The sequence below is a fragment of the Schistocerca gregaria genome, chromosome 3, assembly GCF_023897955.1.
Source record: "Schistocerca gregaria isolate iqSchGreg1 chromosome 3, iqSchGreg1.2, whole genome shotgun sequence".
Classification (NCBI taxonomy): Eukaryota; Metazoa; Arthropoda; class Insecta; order Orthoptera; family Acrididae; genus Schistocerca; species Schistocerca gregaria.
This window is the reverse complement of record NC_064922.1, coordinates 884158373-884170803: the sequence shown is the minus strand read 5'-3', so window position 1 is coordinate 884170803 and position 12431 is coordinate 884158373.

Below are 12431 nucleotides of genomic sequence, written 5' to 3'. Positions count from 1 at the left end.
CGGCAGTATACGTCTACCATTATTACGATAAAACGACTAACTGAAAATCAATGAAAATCCGCCTGCAAATGGAGAATGATTGTTATCTTAAAACTGTCCAAAGGAAATTGATAATGCAACTACGGTCTTGTTTCTGTGGCTCCTCAAAGTTGACTGTGTCCAAAAAGAGCTCGAAAAAGCGTGCTTTCTCTTAAATATTATCGTGTATGCCACTGCATTGGAAGATTGCATTGGACGCGTATACGCAGTGTGTCATAAGAAGGAAAATCCACAACCTCAATACATAAAATGATTTTCCATCAGTAGCAGCTGTATTGGAAAAGTTAAAGCTGAAGTGGAAGACTTTACCGATAAAAGTGAAACAGAATTCTTCAGCTTATGTTAACATCGGCGAATCAACTCAAGAATTCCGCATCATGAGGGGTGTCAAGCAAAGCGATCCCATCTCCCCAAAACTGTTCTCTGCTGTATTGGAAATGGTTATGTCAAAGCTGAGCGGGGAAGGTAAGGGAATTAGAATTAATGGAAGAAGGCTCACGAACTTGAGATTTGCTGATGATATTGCCTTACTGGCCAAAGACTTCGCAGAGCTCAAAAACTTAGTTACAGATCTTGCATCGGAATGTCAGCTGGTTGGCTTGAAGAGGAACCTTTCCAAAACAAAAGTAATGTCCAACAAATGGGTCCCAGCTGGAGTGGTGAAAGTCAAGGACAGTCTACTAGAAGAGGTCAGTGAATATGTCTACCTTGGCCAGATTATAAATATGAAGGGAGACATAAGGCCAGAAATGTATCGACGCAACAAGCTTGGCTGGCAAGCATTTGGGAAGAATTCAAAAGTATTCAGATCATTAGTGCCAGTAAATCTGAAGAAAGCAGTATTTTATCAATGCATTCTTCCTGTGATGACGTATGGCTGCGAGACATGGACACTGAACTCATTTACAAAAAGGAAACGTAGGACAGCACAGAGAGCCATGGAGAGATCAATGCTGGGCTATACAAGAAAGGACAGGAAAAGGGCAGATGACATCCCGTCTGTGACGAAGGTTGACGACATCTTAGAGACAGTAGGTTCCTTGAAATGGCAGTGGGTTGGCCACGTCTCAAGAAGAAAATACAACAGATGGACGAAGCTGGTACTGGAGTGGAGTCCGAGAGAGCACCGGAGGCCTAGAGGAAGACCACCAGACAGATGGGACAAAGACATCAAGAAGATCGCCGGTAACACCTGGCAGGGAACAGCCCAAGACCGTCCCACTTGGAGAAGACTGCTGAAAGCCTACCTGAATCCACGACTCGAAGAGGCCACATCATTTTGTGATTGAATTGGCTGATGATGATGATGATGATGCCACCACCTAGTCATCTAAAATATAGTAATCATACATAGAACCCCGGCGAGGTACAACACATCGATGTTTGTCATGCGATGTAACTAGAATACGATTTCCATATCAGGGGTCAATCATTATGAAACTGATTGTAGAACATACAAAAGAGATGCACGAATAAACAACATACGTATGGTGGCAACAGTTGACAACTTGAACAAAAAATTGTAATAAGAAATGAGACAGCTAAAAAGTGGCTAATTGACAAAAGACAATCACACTAAACGAAGCAAGCAGAGACACTTACAATTGGAAGATTAAATAACAAGAATTTAATTACGGGACAAATACTATCGTACTGCAACAGACATACTTAATAAAACAAGGACAAACATAATATGTCTGCTTTACGACTTTAAAAACTTATCAGTGCTTCATCCGTGTTACCTCTTTGTTTTACTGATGCAAGTAACATCTTTACAAATTCGTGCAAGTGTTCAAGTGACCTTGGAGTCAACAGAAGTATACTATAAGGTCTGAATAGATATCGTAAAGGAAATCGGTTCTGGCCTGGTTAACGGATAACAGAAACCACTGAGAAAATAAATCGGTACTACATGACATTATTGGGAAGGAGATTATTGTACGGACTGTGTGAGTAACTGAAGGTTTAACTTTTAATATTCCAGATCCTTTGAACATACAGAAGGAAGGTGAAGCTCCATGTGAAGGTAGTCGGTTCGAATGTCAGTGCCAGAAGAAATATCCATGCGGGTTCAGTTCTAAGCCTGTCTGCCGGGTGTGATGGAGTGAAGCCATTTGAACCTTATTTTCCATCAGTATGCTCAAGACGTGAAAACAAACCTCAAGGATTCCAACTTGGAATACCAAGACCAAAAACCCGTGCAACACCAAGGACAAGTGAACAAAGTGTGAAACGACATCTCTGGAAATCGAATTCACGATCTGAGTCGCCTCTGGGCCGAAAAATGTCGATATCTTCCTCCGATTCTTCAAACTAGGACCGCTCAGGCGCCAATTCCTAAAAATACGGCTGTGTACGCCATTTTAACCAACGGCTAGAGAGGTAGCCTATGGTCGAATTTTCCTGTGCGTGGAGCGGGAAGCTGGGAGGCAGGGATAACCTTGTATCTGATCAAGGTATTTTGGGTTATAGCTTTCATAAACAAAACATTGGCACCGTCTACATTTTTATCTACTTTCACTTGTTCCACCTTGAGGTAATTTGGATTATAATCGTTGAACAACAACCACAGTTCCACCGCTGTCAGACACGAGCCTCACAATAGAGTGCTACTGGAGAACATCTGTAGGACAAAAGCACGAGAAAGAATGTTTGGTACGCTGATGGACTACCAGCGCGGCAAAGTCAGCCGTCGCATGTAAACAAACAGGTGACACGGGGACACAGAAAACGACTGTCGTGTAATTCTTGCTGTACCGTGTGTATTGGTATCTAGAGGAGTGCGCAGTGCTGCGACTGGGCATTGAGCAATAGGAGGCGGGGACACCCGCATCTCAATGTGTTGAGTCTGCAGGCAGACTGCATGCCCAGCTGTAAGAGAGCAGTGGAATGCAAAGGCGGGATGTACTGTGTTCTGTGCGTGCTGCCAGCTAAGGAAATCAGTCATCTCTGTCGTAAATAAGCTCATTAAACAAAAATTGTTCGAATAGGCCGGCCGTTGTGGCCGAGCAGTTCTAGGCGCTTCAGTCTGGAACTGCTCCACCGCAACGGTCGCAAGGTTCGCATCCTGCCTCGGGCATGGATGTGTGTGATGTCCTTAGGTTAGTTAGATTTCGGTAGTTCTAAGTTCTAGGGGACTGATTACCTCAGATGTTAAGTCTCATAGTGCTCAGAGCCATTTTTTGAACCGTTTGTATTCATACACCATTAGAAAAAAGAACAATTTCCTCAAGGAAAAAGTTATTTTATTAACAATGGATATGGCATGTAATTCATCATTGGAGGCAAAAATCACCTATTAAAATCGTGTCGGACGCCCTTTTTCCCGGCGTAGTGCAGCTATTCAACACGGCGTGGACTCAACGAGTCGCTGGAAGTCCCCTACAGAAACATTGTGGCGCGCTGCCTATATAGCTGTCCATAAGAGAGAAAGTTCGCCGGTGCAGTATTTTGTGCACGAACTGACCTTTCTGTTATGTCCAATAAATGTTTGATGGGATTCGTGTTGAGCGATCTGGGCGGCCAAATCATTCGCTTGAACTGTCAAAAATGTTCTTCAAACCAATCGGCGAACAGTTGTGACCCATTGCAAGGCGCATTGTCATCCATTAAAATGACTGCAAAGGTTCAGTCAATGATCGGTACAGCTGGACCAGATGATCGAGTCCATTCCATGTGAACACAGCCCACACCATTATGGAGCCACCAGCAACTTGCACAGCGTCTTGTTGGAAAGCTGCGTCCATGGCTTCGTGACGTCTGCACCACACTTGAACCCTACCACGAGTTCTTACCAACCGAAATCGTGACTCATCTAAGGAGGCCACTGTTTCCCAGTCTAGGATGCAACCGATATAGTCACGAGCCCAGGAGAGGCGCTACAGGCAATGTTGTGCTTTTAACTAAGTTCTAGTGGACTGCTCCCACAGTCCATTAACGCCACACTTTCCCGCACTGTCCTAATGGATACGTTCGTCGTACATCCCACATTGATTTCCGCGGTTATTTCAAGCACTATTGCTTGTCTATTACCACTGACAACTCTTTCACTCACTAATGAGTTATGGAATCATCTTTTGGGGAAACTCCTCTCACAAAGAGAACATTTTCAAAATTCAGAAACGAGTCATTAGAATTACATCTGGTGTCAGTCCTAGATCATCATCTAGAGACCTCTTTAAGAAACTTGGTATTCTAACTACTACTTCTCAGTACATATACTCATTGATGTCCTTTGTCATTTCCAACATGTCTCTTTTTACACAAAATAATGCAAAATATGATTATAATATCAGAACAAAAAACAATCTGTATAAGGACTATAACATTAGAACAAAGAGGCAAAGAGGAGACAAATACATGGGCACTCATATAGTCAATAACTTAACAGAGCATATCAGAGGTCTTGTAAGTAGCTCATAACTCTGTCTGCATTAGAATTGTACAATGCCCATGTATCTGAGAAAAAAAAAAAACTTACCAGAGCATATCAAAGGTCTTGTAAGTGATAATGATCGGTTTCAGAGCGAATTAAAGAACTTCCTGTTGGCCTTCTACTCCATCGATGAATATCTTCACAAGGGTTATAACTCATAACTCTGTCTGCATTAGAATTGTACATTATCCATGTATCTGAGCAGAGACTCCTCTCCAAGGGATCCATGGAAAACGATAAATGTAATGTAATATACGCAAACTCCGCTGCTCTCGATCGTTCAGTGAAGGCCATAGGTCACTGAGACTTCTGTGATGAGAGGTAATGCCTGAAATTTGGTTTTCTCGGCGTATTGGACTGGCGACACTATGTCTCGGAATATTGAATTCCCTAAAAATTTTCGAAATGGAATGACCCATGCGTCTAACTCATAACTACCAGTCCACGTTCAAAGTCTATTGGTTCGTGTCGTGCTGCGGCAGTCGCTTGGGAAACCTTTTCACATGAATCAGCCGAGTACAAGTGACAGTACCGCCAATGCATTGTTATTTTATACGTTATTAACACGATACTACCACTATCTGTATACGTGCCTATCGCTATCCCATGATATTTATCACCTCAGTCTGTATGGTAAATTCAGACCAAATGAAACACACGTCACAGTGAATGGTGCCCGCATAGTCGCATCAACACAATATAGCCCCCTCTGGAGGCATCACGGGCGCATATCCTCTTATGCAAAAAATCATGAATGTGCCGAATGGCATCCTGCAGTAGACTGTCACAGGCGTCTTGTACCGTTTGCTGTCATTCGGCAGTATTTCTTGCACGCTCTAGAGAACGAGCGTGCTCTAGCTCCACTGAGAGTAAATCTTGCTGGCCAGGACAGTTGTACACCACGGTAAGCACGTTGCGTTGCAGCATCTGTATGTGTACGTGTATTGTCCCGATGAAGAAGAAAATGCCGTAGCATGGGGATAACAAAAAACTGTATCTTATCACTTATCTGACTATAAACAAATTAAATGTGGTGTACCCCAAGGATCAGTACTGGGACCCCTTCTGTTTCTTCTGTACATAAATGAGCTAAGCTTAAATCTTGATGCACACAAAACAATCATATTTGCAGATGACGCCACGATTCTACTAAAAGGAGACGACAGTGAACAGATACAGCAGACAGTAAACACAGTCACGAAACAACTTAGCAGCAGGGCACCGAGTAATCAGCTTGTAATAAACAGTAAGAAACCCAAGGCTCTAACATTCCACAATGTTCCTAACATGGACACGTTTATCCCATCAGTCTCTATCAATGACGAACCAGTTGGTAACAATACTGAAACCAAATTTTTAGGACTTTGGCTGCAGAGTAACATCAGATGGAATAAGAATATTGAATATCTCAATGCAGAACCAGGCAAAACATGTTACCTTCTTTGTTCATTAAAAACATGCTGTAGTAAGAAAACAGTATTGAATGCATATCATGCGTACTTTCATTCTCGTCTTAGATATGGGGTCACCTTCCGGGGAAACTCTAAAACAGTTAATAGCACTTTTAAACTACAAAAAAGGGACATTAGAATCTTGTTTGGGTGCAAGCCTAGAGACTCTCGTAAACCCCTGTTTAAGGAATCTGGTATTCGTCCATTACCATGTGTATACGTTATGGAAACCCTTTTGTTCTTTAAATTAAATGTAATTGGCAAGGACCGGAGACTGCAAAAAAACTGTGATATACATGAGCACTTTACCAGACAAAACAGAAACTTACATATGACTCAAATCAGCACAGCACTGTACCGAAAAGGTACTTTTCACATGGGAGTTAAGCTTTATAACAAACTTCCCGAAAACATAAAAGCTATCACTAAGGTCAATACATTTGGAAAATCTCTTAAGTCATATTTACAGCATCACTGCTTTTACTCCATTGCACAATATTTAAATTTATGAAATGTGTTATATAAATACTTACGTGTAAAGTGTAACTTTAACTTTAAACATATATGCCTTGTAATGACTTTCAGCCTGTATATTTATAACTTGATTTGTCCAATGTCTTATGCATAACCTGCTATGTAGACAACAGGACCAATAAAAAATACAATACAACACAATACAACAACCTGTGCAATGTAGCGGGCACTGGTTACTTTACCTCACAGAAACACCAAATGCGACGGTGAGTTGAAACTGATTCCCCCCCCCCCCCCGCACTCTCACGCACACACACACACACACGCACACACACACACACACACACACACACACACACCATGGAACCTAGGCAGAGACCTATCTGTCGTGGCGGAAGGCACCCCGGAATAGGCCGCTCACCACGTCAACGGCTTCAACTTTCACTTCCGTCACTTGCATACAGACAGAACCAAATCTCATCACCGGAGACAACAGAGCGCCATTCCAGTCTCCAACTGACTCTTTTACGACACCAGAGTAACCGTTCTTGATTGTGCCGTGGTGTCACTGGTAGCCTGGCCTGAGGCATACGTGATCTTAGCACTGCTGCAAGCAATCAGTCCCCAACGATCCTTGGTGACACAACATGAGCCAGATTTCTTCCCCGGATGATGTTTAGTCGGCAACCGCTGCTCACATGACGCGTCGCCCTTGGCGTGCATCTATGAGGGTCACTGCAAAAGAAATGCACACTATTTTTTTTTCAAACCCATCTTTTATTCTACATGTTTGAAATTTTTACAATGTGTAGTTACATCCGTTAGGAACAATATTTTCATTTCTCCACATAATTTCCAACCCTCTTAACCGCCTTACGCCATCTTGGAACCAGCGCCTGTATACCCGTACAGTAAAATTCTGGACCAACCTGTTGGAGGCACTGTTTGGCAGCGGGCACAAGGGAGTCATCATCTTCAAACCTTGTTCCACGAAGAGAGTCTTTCAGTTTCCCAAAGGAGATGATAGTCACATGGAGCCAGGACAGGACTGTAAGGCGGGTGTTTCAGTGTTGTCCATCCGAGTTTTGTGATCGCTTCTATGGTTTTTTGACTGACATGTGGCCGTGCATTGTCGTGCAACAGCAAAACATTTTGCTTTTGCCGATGTGGTCGAACACGACTCAGTCGAGCTTGAAGTTTCTTCAGTGTAGTCACATATGCATCAGAATTTATAGTGGTTCCACTTGACATGATGTCCACAAGCAAGAGTCCTTCTGAATCGAAAAACACCGAAGCCATAACTTTTCCAGCAGAAGGTGTGGTTTTGATTTTTTTGTTGTTTTTTTTCTTGGGTGAACTTGCATTATGCCACTCCATTGATTGCCTCTTCGTCTCTGGTGAAAAATGATGTAGCCATGTTTCATCACCTGTCACAATTCTTCCAAAAAATATAGCTCCACCATTCTCGTACTGTTCCAAAAGTTCGCTGCATACAGTTTTTCTTCTTTCTTTGTGAGCCATTGTCAACATCCTGGGAACGCAATTGGCACAAACCTTTTTTAACGCCAACACTTTCAGTATTCTGCAAACACTTCCTTCCCCTGTCCCACCGTAGCGTGACAATTCGTTCACTGTGATGCGTCTGTGAGCAGTCACCAGTTCGTTAACTCTCTGCACATTGTCTGGAGTGTGTGCAGTACGAGGCCTGCCGCTGCGAGGACAATCCTCAATTTTGCCGCGCCCGCTTTCATCACGTAACCTGCTTGCACACCGACTAACTGTACTGCGATCGACACCTTTTTCAACCTCTTCTGGCTGTTTCCCATTGTCTCGTTTTCACAGCACAGGAATTCTATGACAGCACGTTGCTTCTGACCAACGTCAAGTGTAGCAGTCACCTTGAAGACATTCTGTGACGGCGCCACTCGCAGGAACAGGTCGAACTTGCATGATGCCTCAGTACACCGTAAAACTTTCACACTTCCAGAATGAAAACTGTATTTTTACAAAAATAGTGTGCATTTATTTTGGAGTGACCCTCGTATATTAAGCGAACCTCCATAATATGTTAGAATGTTCCACAGAGCATCGCTGAAAACAGCGACACACCACGATACACTGTGTCAAACACTTGCACTTATCCGTCAACACGTCCATCTAGCTTCCTGCAGGCCCATAACGTGACCCCATTCAAGAGGTTAAAGTACGTACTCGTCGGCGGGGCAACGTTGCAAACACTGTTCACATCTAAAATCAGAACAGATATCGACTGCAGAGTGAAATCAGAGGGTTCAAGACAAGCCTCCTGAGCGCCATCTTGTCGGTGATGACCGTGACGGATAAATCTGAAACACAGTACGCTCATGTCATACTCGGGTACCACTCAACTCAGTCCTTGTCGGTGTAGCATTATTTTCGGCAGTGCATTACTATCGTTTCTTATGCCAAGGATACCGTGATCGCTCAGTAAGTTTACATCTAGGGCCTACGCCATATGACGTGTGTCAGAGTGTGCGCATTATATCAGTATTACTTATTTCCTTCATGTTCCATGCGTGACTGTTACGTGAGGCAAGCAGTTATCAGTTCCGTCTATATAACTACGAATATGGCCGTATTATGAAGAAACGAAATAAGAAGACTAGATCATTAGCGATTAAGCACGAGGTTTAATGCGGATGGTTAATCCAATTGGCCATAGTCTTTTCTAACGACCCTAATGGAATATTGACAATATGTGATTCACTGAAGCTGTGAAAAACCCAAACGGGATGTCACAGAGGGCGCTAGAGCTCCACTCCCGCTGTATTTTGCATTAACTCTACATGGATGTTGTTAAGAGCAATAAACCTGGGGCATCGATAGCCGGAAAAGGGTAACAATATTATGAAAAGGATAGTTGCTACTCACTCTATAGCGAAGATGCTGAGTTGCAAATAGGCAGCCAAAGACTGTGGTCATGTGTGTGTGTGAGTTGCGTTCCCATGTATGTGTGTGTGTGTGTCGTCTACTTTTGACAAAGACCTTGTTGGCCGAAAGCTTATTTTGTGACAGTCTTTTTGTTGTGCCAATCTGCAACACAGCATCTCCGCTATATGATGAATAGCAACTATCCTTTCCACAATACTGTTACATTCCATCCTGGATTTTCCATTGTCGGGAAAGATTAGCGTTACTGGCGCTTTTTTCTAATAACGTCTGGCGCTGGGATTATATAAGGCGCAAGCCCGAGTTAATGCTTCCAACTTGCTGATGTCAAACACAGAGGGTGGCTTCTGTGTAGTTGTATACGGTGTAACTTCATCATATTCCTTCGGTGCTGCCATCTATCTCGAAGTATAAATTACTATCAGGAATTACATTACCACATTAGAAGTACTGTTGCTGTATACGGTGTTTAAGAAATGTGTCCCACGTTCTTGCAAAAGATGGTATTCGTAAAAAGTAGAGAAAAGGCACAAAGAAACATATACGCAATTCTGTCCTACGGCAGCCACTTGTATGCTGGTTCCATAGGAACTGTACAACGTGGTTATCATGCATTCTTACGCATAATTCAGGCATCCTGTTCAAAGAACCACAAACTTATTCAAACACACTTGATTGCCCTGGGATTTGGTCACTACACGAGACACGAGATTCTGTAACATGTCCACGTTGATGTGGAATACAAACAACGAAATCACAGTCTGAGGGCTAACTACAGAGACAACACAACCAACAGGAAGTGATTAATAGCTCAAGTGAAATGGCCAATACCTCAACAGATTTTTGTTTCTGGTCGTATATTTTGTGGCTGTTCGACCAGTACTACCCCCTTAAGATATGGATCATTTTCTGTAACACCTTGACACATGATTTTCTTGATAAAAAATGAGCTTTCCACGTACATGTAACTTTATTCCTACCGCTCAACCTGTTCAGGAGTGAGCCACACAAAACGAGTTTTAAGTATGGGGCCTCCAGCACACACTGTTTACCCTCCGGCTATCTCGCGCAGTATGTTTACATCACGTCACCGAGGTTACTGACCTAGTGACATCATCAGTGACGTCATCATCTTAATCAGTAGAAAACCATGCCTCCTCTCCTCCTCTCCCACTCCCTCTCTCCTCCACTCCTCTAGCTCCAGCCAGTTGTAGCGCATTATTAAAAATGAAACCGCCAATCAGAAAAATCAATATTTTGGAAATAGCCCAGGTGTGGTAGTGGAAAATCATAACCCTCCACGCCCTTCTCCTGTCTCCAGACAAACACAGCTAAGTGTTAAAAATGAAACAGCCAATCAGAAATCCAAAATGGCAGGAACTAACTCAACTGTGCTTTATACTCTTACGACATTCCCGCTCCCACTCCCCTTTTCATCCAGTCAGAATTCAGCATTACAATGATGCGTAAAAATACGCCAAGTTGCATTATTTCCGTGGTATCTACGTAAAATTGCGTAAACCACACTGCATAATGTGCCACCTCTCTCCTCTCAACCTGAAAAACGCGAAAGAAGATCAACTGTTGATTTATGCCCAAGTTGCTTATTGTCAACAACAATTGTCTGCACTGGCAGAAACATTCAGAGTTCGATTTATGAACCACGCTTATTGTAAGACAGAATAAAGTCTTACAAAAATTATTTTCCATGTCTCTGGTGCTTGTCAGGTGTCTGCAAAATACACCAGCAATGCAAAAACATACGCAATCTTTATGCCAAGTATGACGATGTTATTTTCCACATCTTCATCTTCGCCTATCCAACATCTGGTCGGGTTGGGGTATCAATGGTGCTTCGCCACTTTACTCTGTCTTTCCACCATTCTTCTTCCACAATTTGGTTCCATAGCAGGTTTCTCCTCCTTCAAAATGGTTCAAATGTCTCTGAGCACTATGGGACTTAACATCTATGGTCATCAGTCCCCTACAACTTCGAACTACTTAAACCTAACTAACCTAAAGACATCACACAACACACAGTCATCGCAAGGCACAGAAAATCGCTGACCCTGCCGGGAATCGAAACCGGGAACCCGGGTGCGGGAAGCGAGAAAGCTACCGCACGATCATGAGCTGCGGACTTCTCCTCCTTTATTGTATCAATCCATCTTGTTCTCGGTCTTCCTCTTAGCCTTTTGCCCTCAATCTTGAACTCCGTCATTCTTCTTGGTATTCTTCCCTCTCCCATCCTCTTCACATGCCCGAACCATTTTAATCTATTCTTTTCAATTTGCTCAGTCAACTTCTCCAGTCCACTATTTCCCACATACGTCCATCAAATTGGTGTCTATTAAACATAATTGTGAACTCTAAAGTATGTGACAAGAGAGGAAGAGCAATGAAAACGCACGACGAGAAAAACATAATTGGTGATACTGATTGCAAATGACTGAGACCTAGTTGAAGTTAGCTACAAAATGTTTTCCAATAATGTAAGACTCAGATTAGTAACTTTAGCTCATCCTATAATGTTAAACGTCACAATATTCTAAAATGTCTGAAAAATGCTTCAGCAGTACAGCAAAGCGTTCACATAACCACAGCATCTAAATATCTAAAGTGAGCTCAACCTAATGCTTAGTTCAGTCATCACCAATTTAGGAGAGGAGCAAAGCTAATGCATCACTAGAATAAATACAGTCGATTACAAGTGCTACAAATATTTGAACAAACTACTGCGGTCGGAACCATGGCTCTCTAAAAACTATAATCGCCTACGCCAATATCTAATAAAACATCACCAAGCACAACACCTTTTTAGAAAGGACAGAGGTGTTTTTATCACTTTGGTTTTAGGGAGAAAGTCGGCTTTTTATTACGATCCACCACTTAAACTGCATCCACTTAAACTGCAGAACGGCATGTTTTGTTTATACATACTCAAGAGCCGACCAAAGATGGTGACAAGTATGTTTCATGTTCAGAGACAGACAGAGTCGATTTCTCAAAAACAAAAATCACTGATAAAATTATATCTCATGTATTGTGTTATTTGTAAGATTTTCCACACTTCGTAAGCAGAAAGAAGCTTCGAAGTCAAAGTT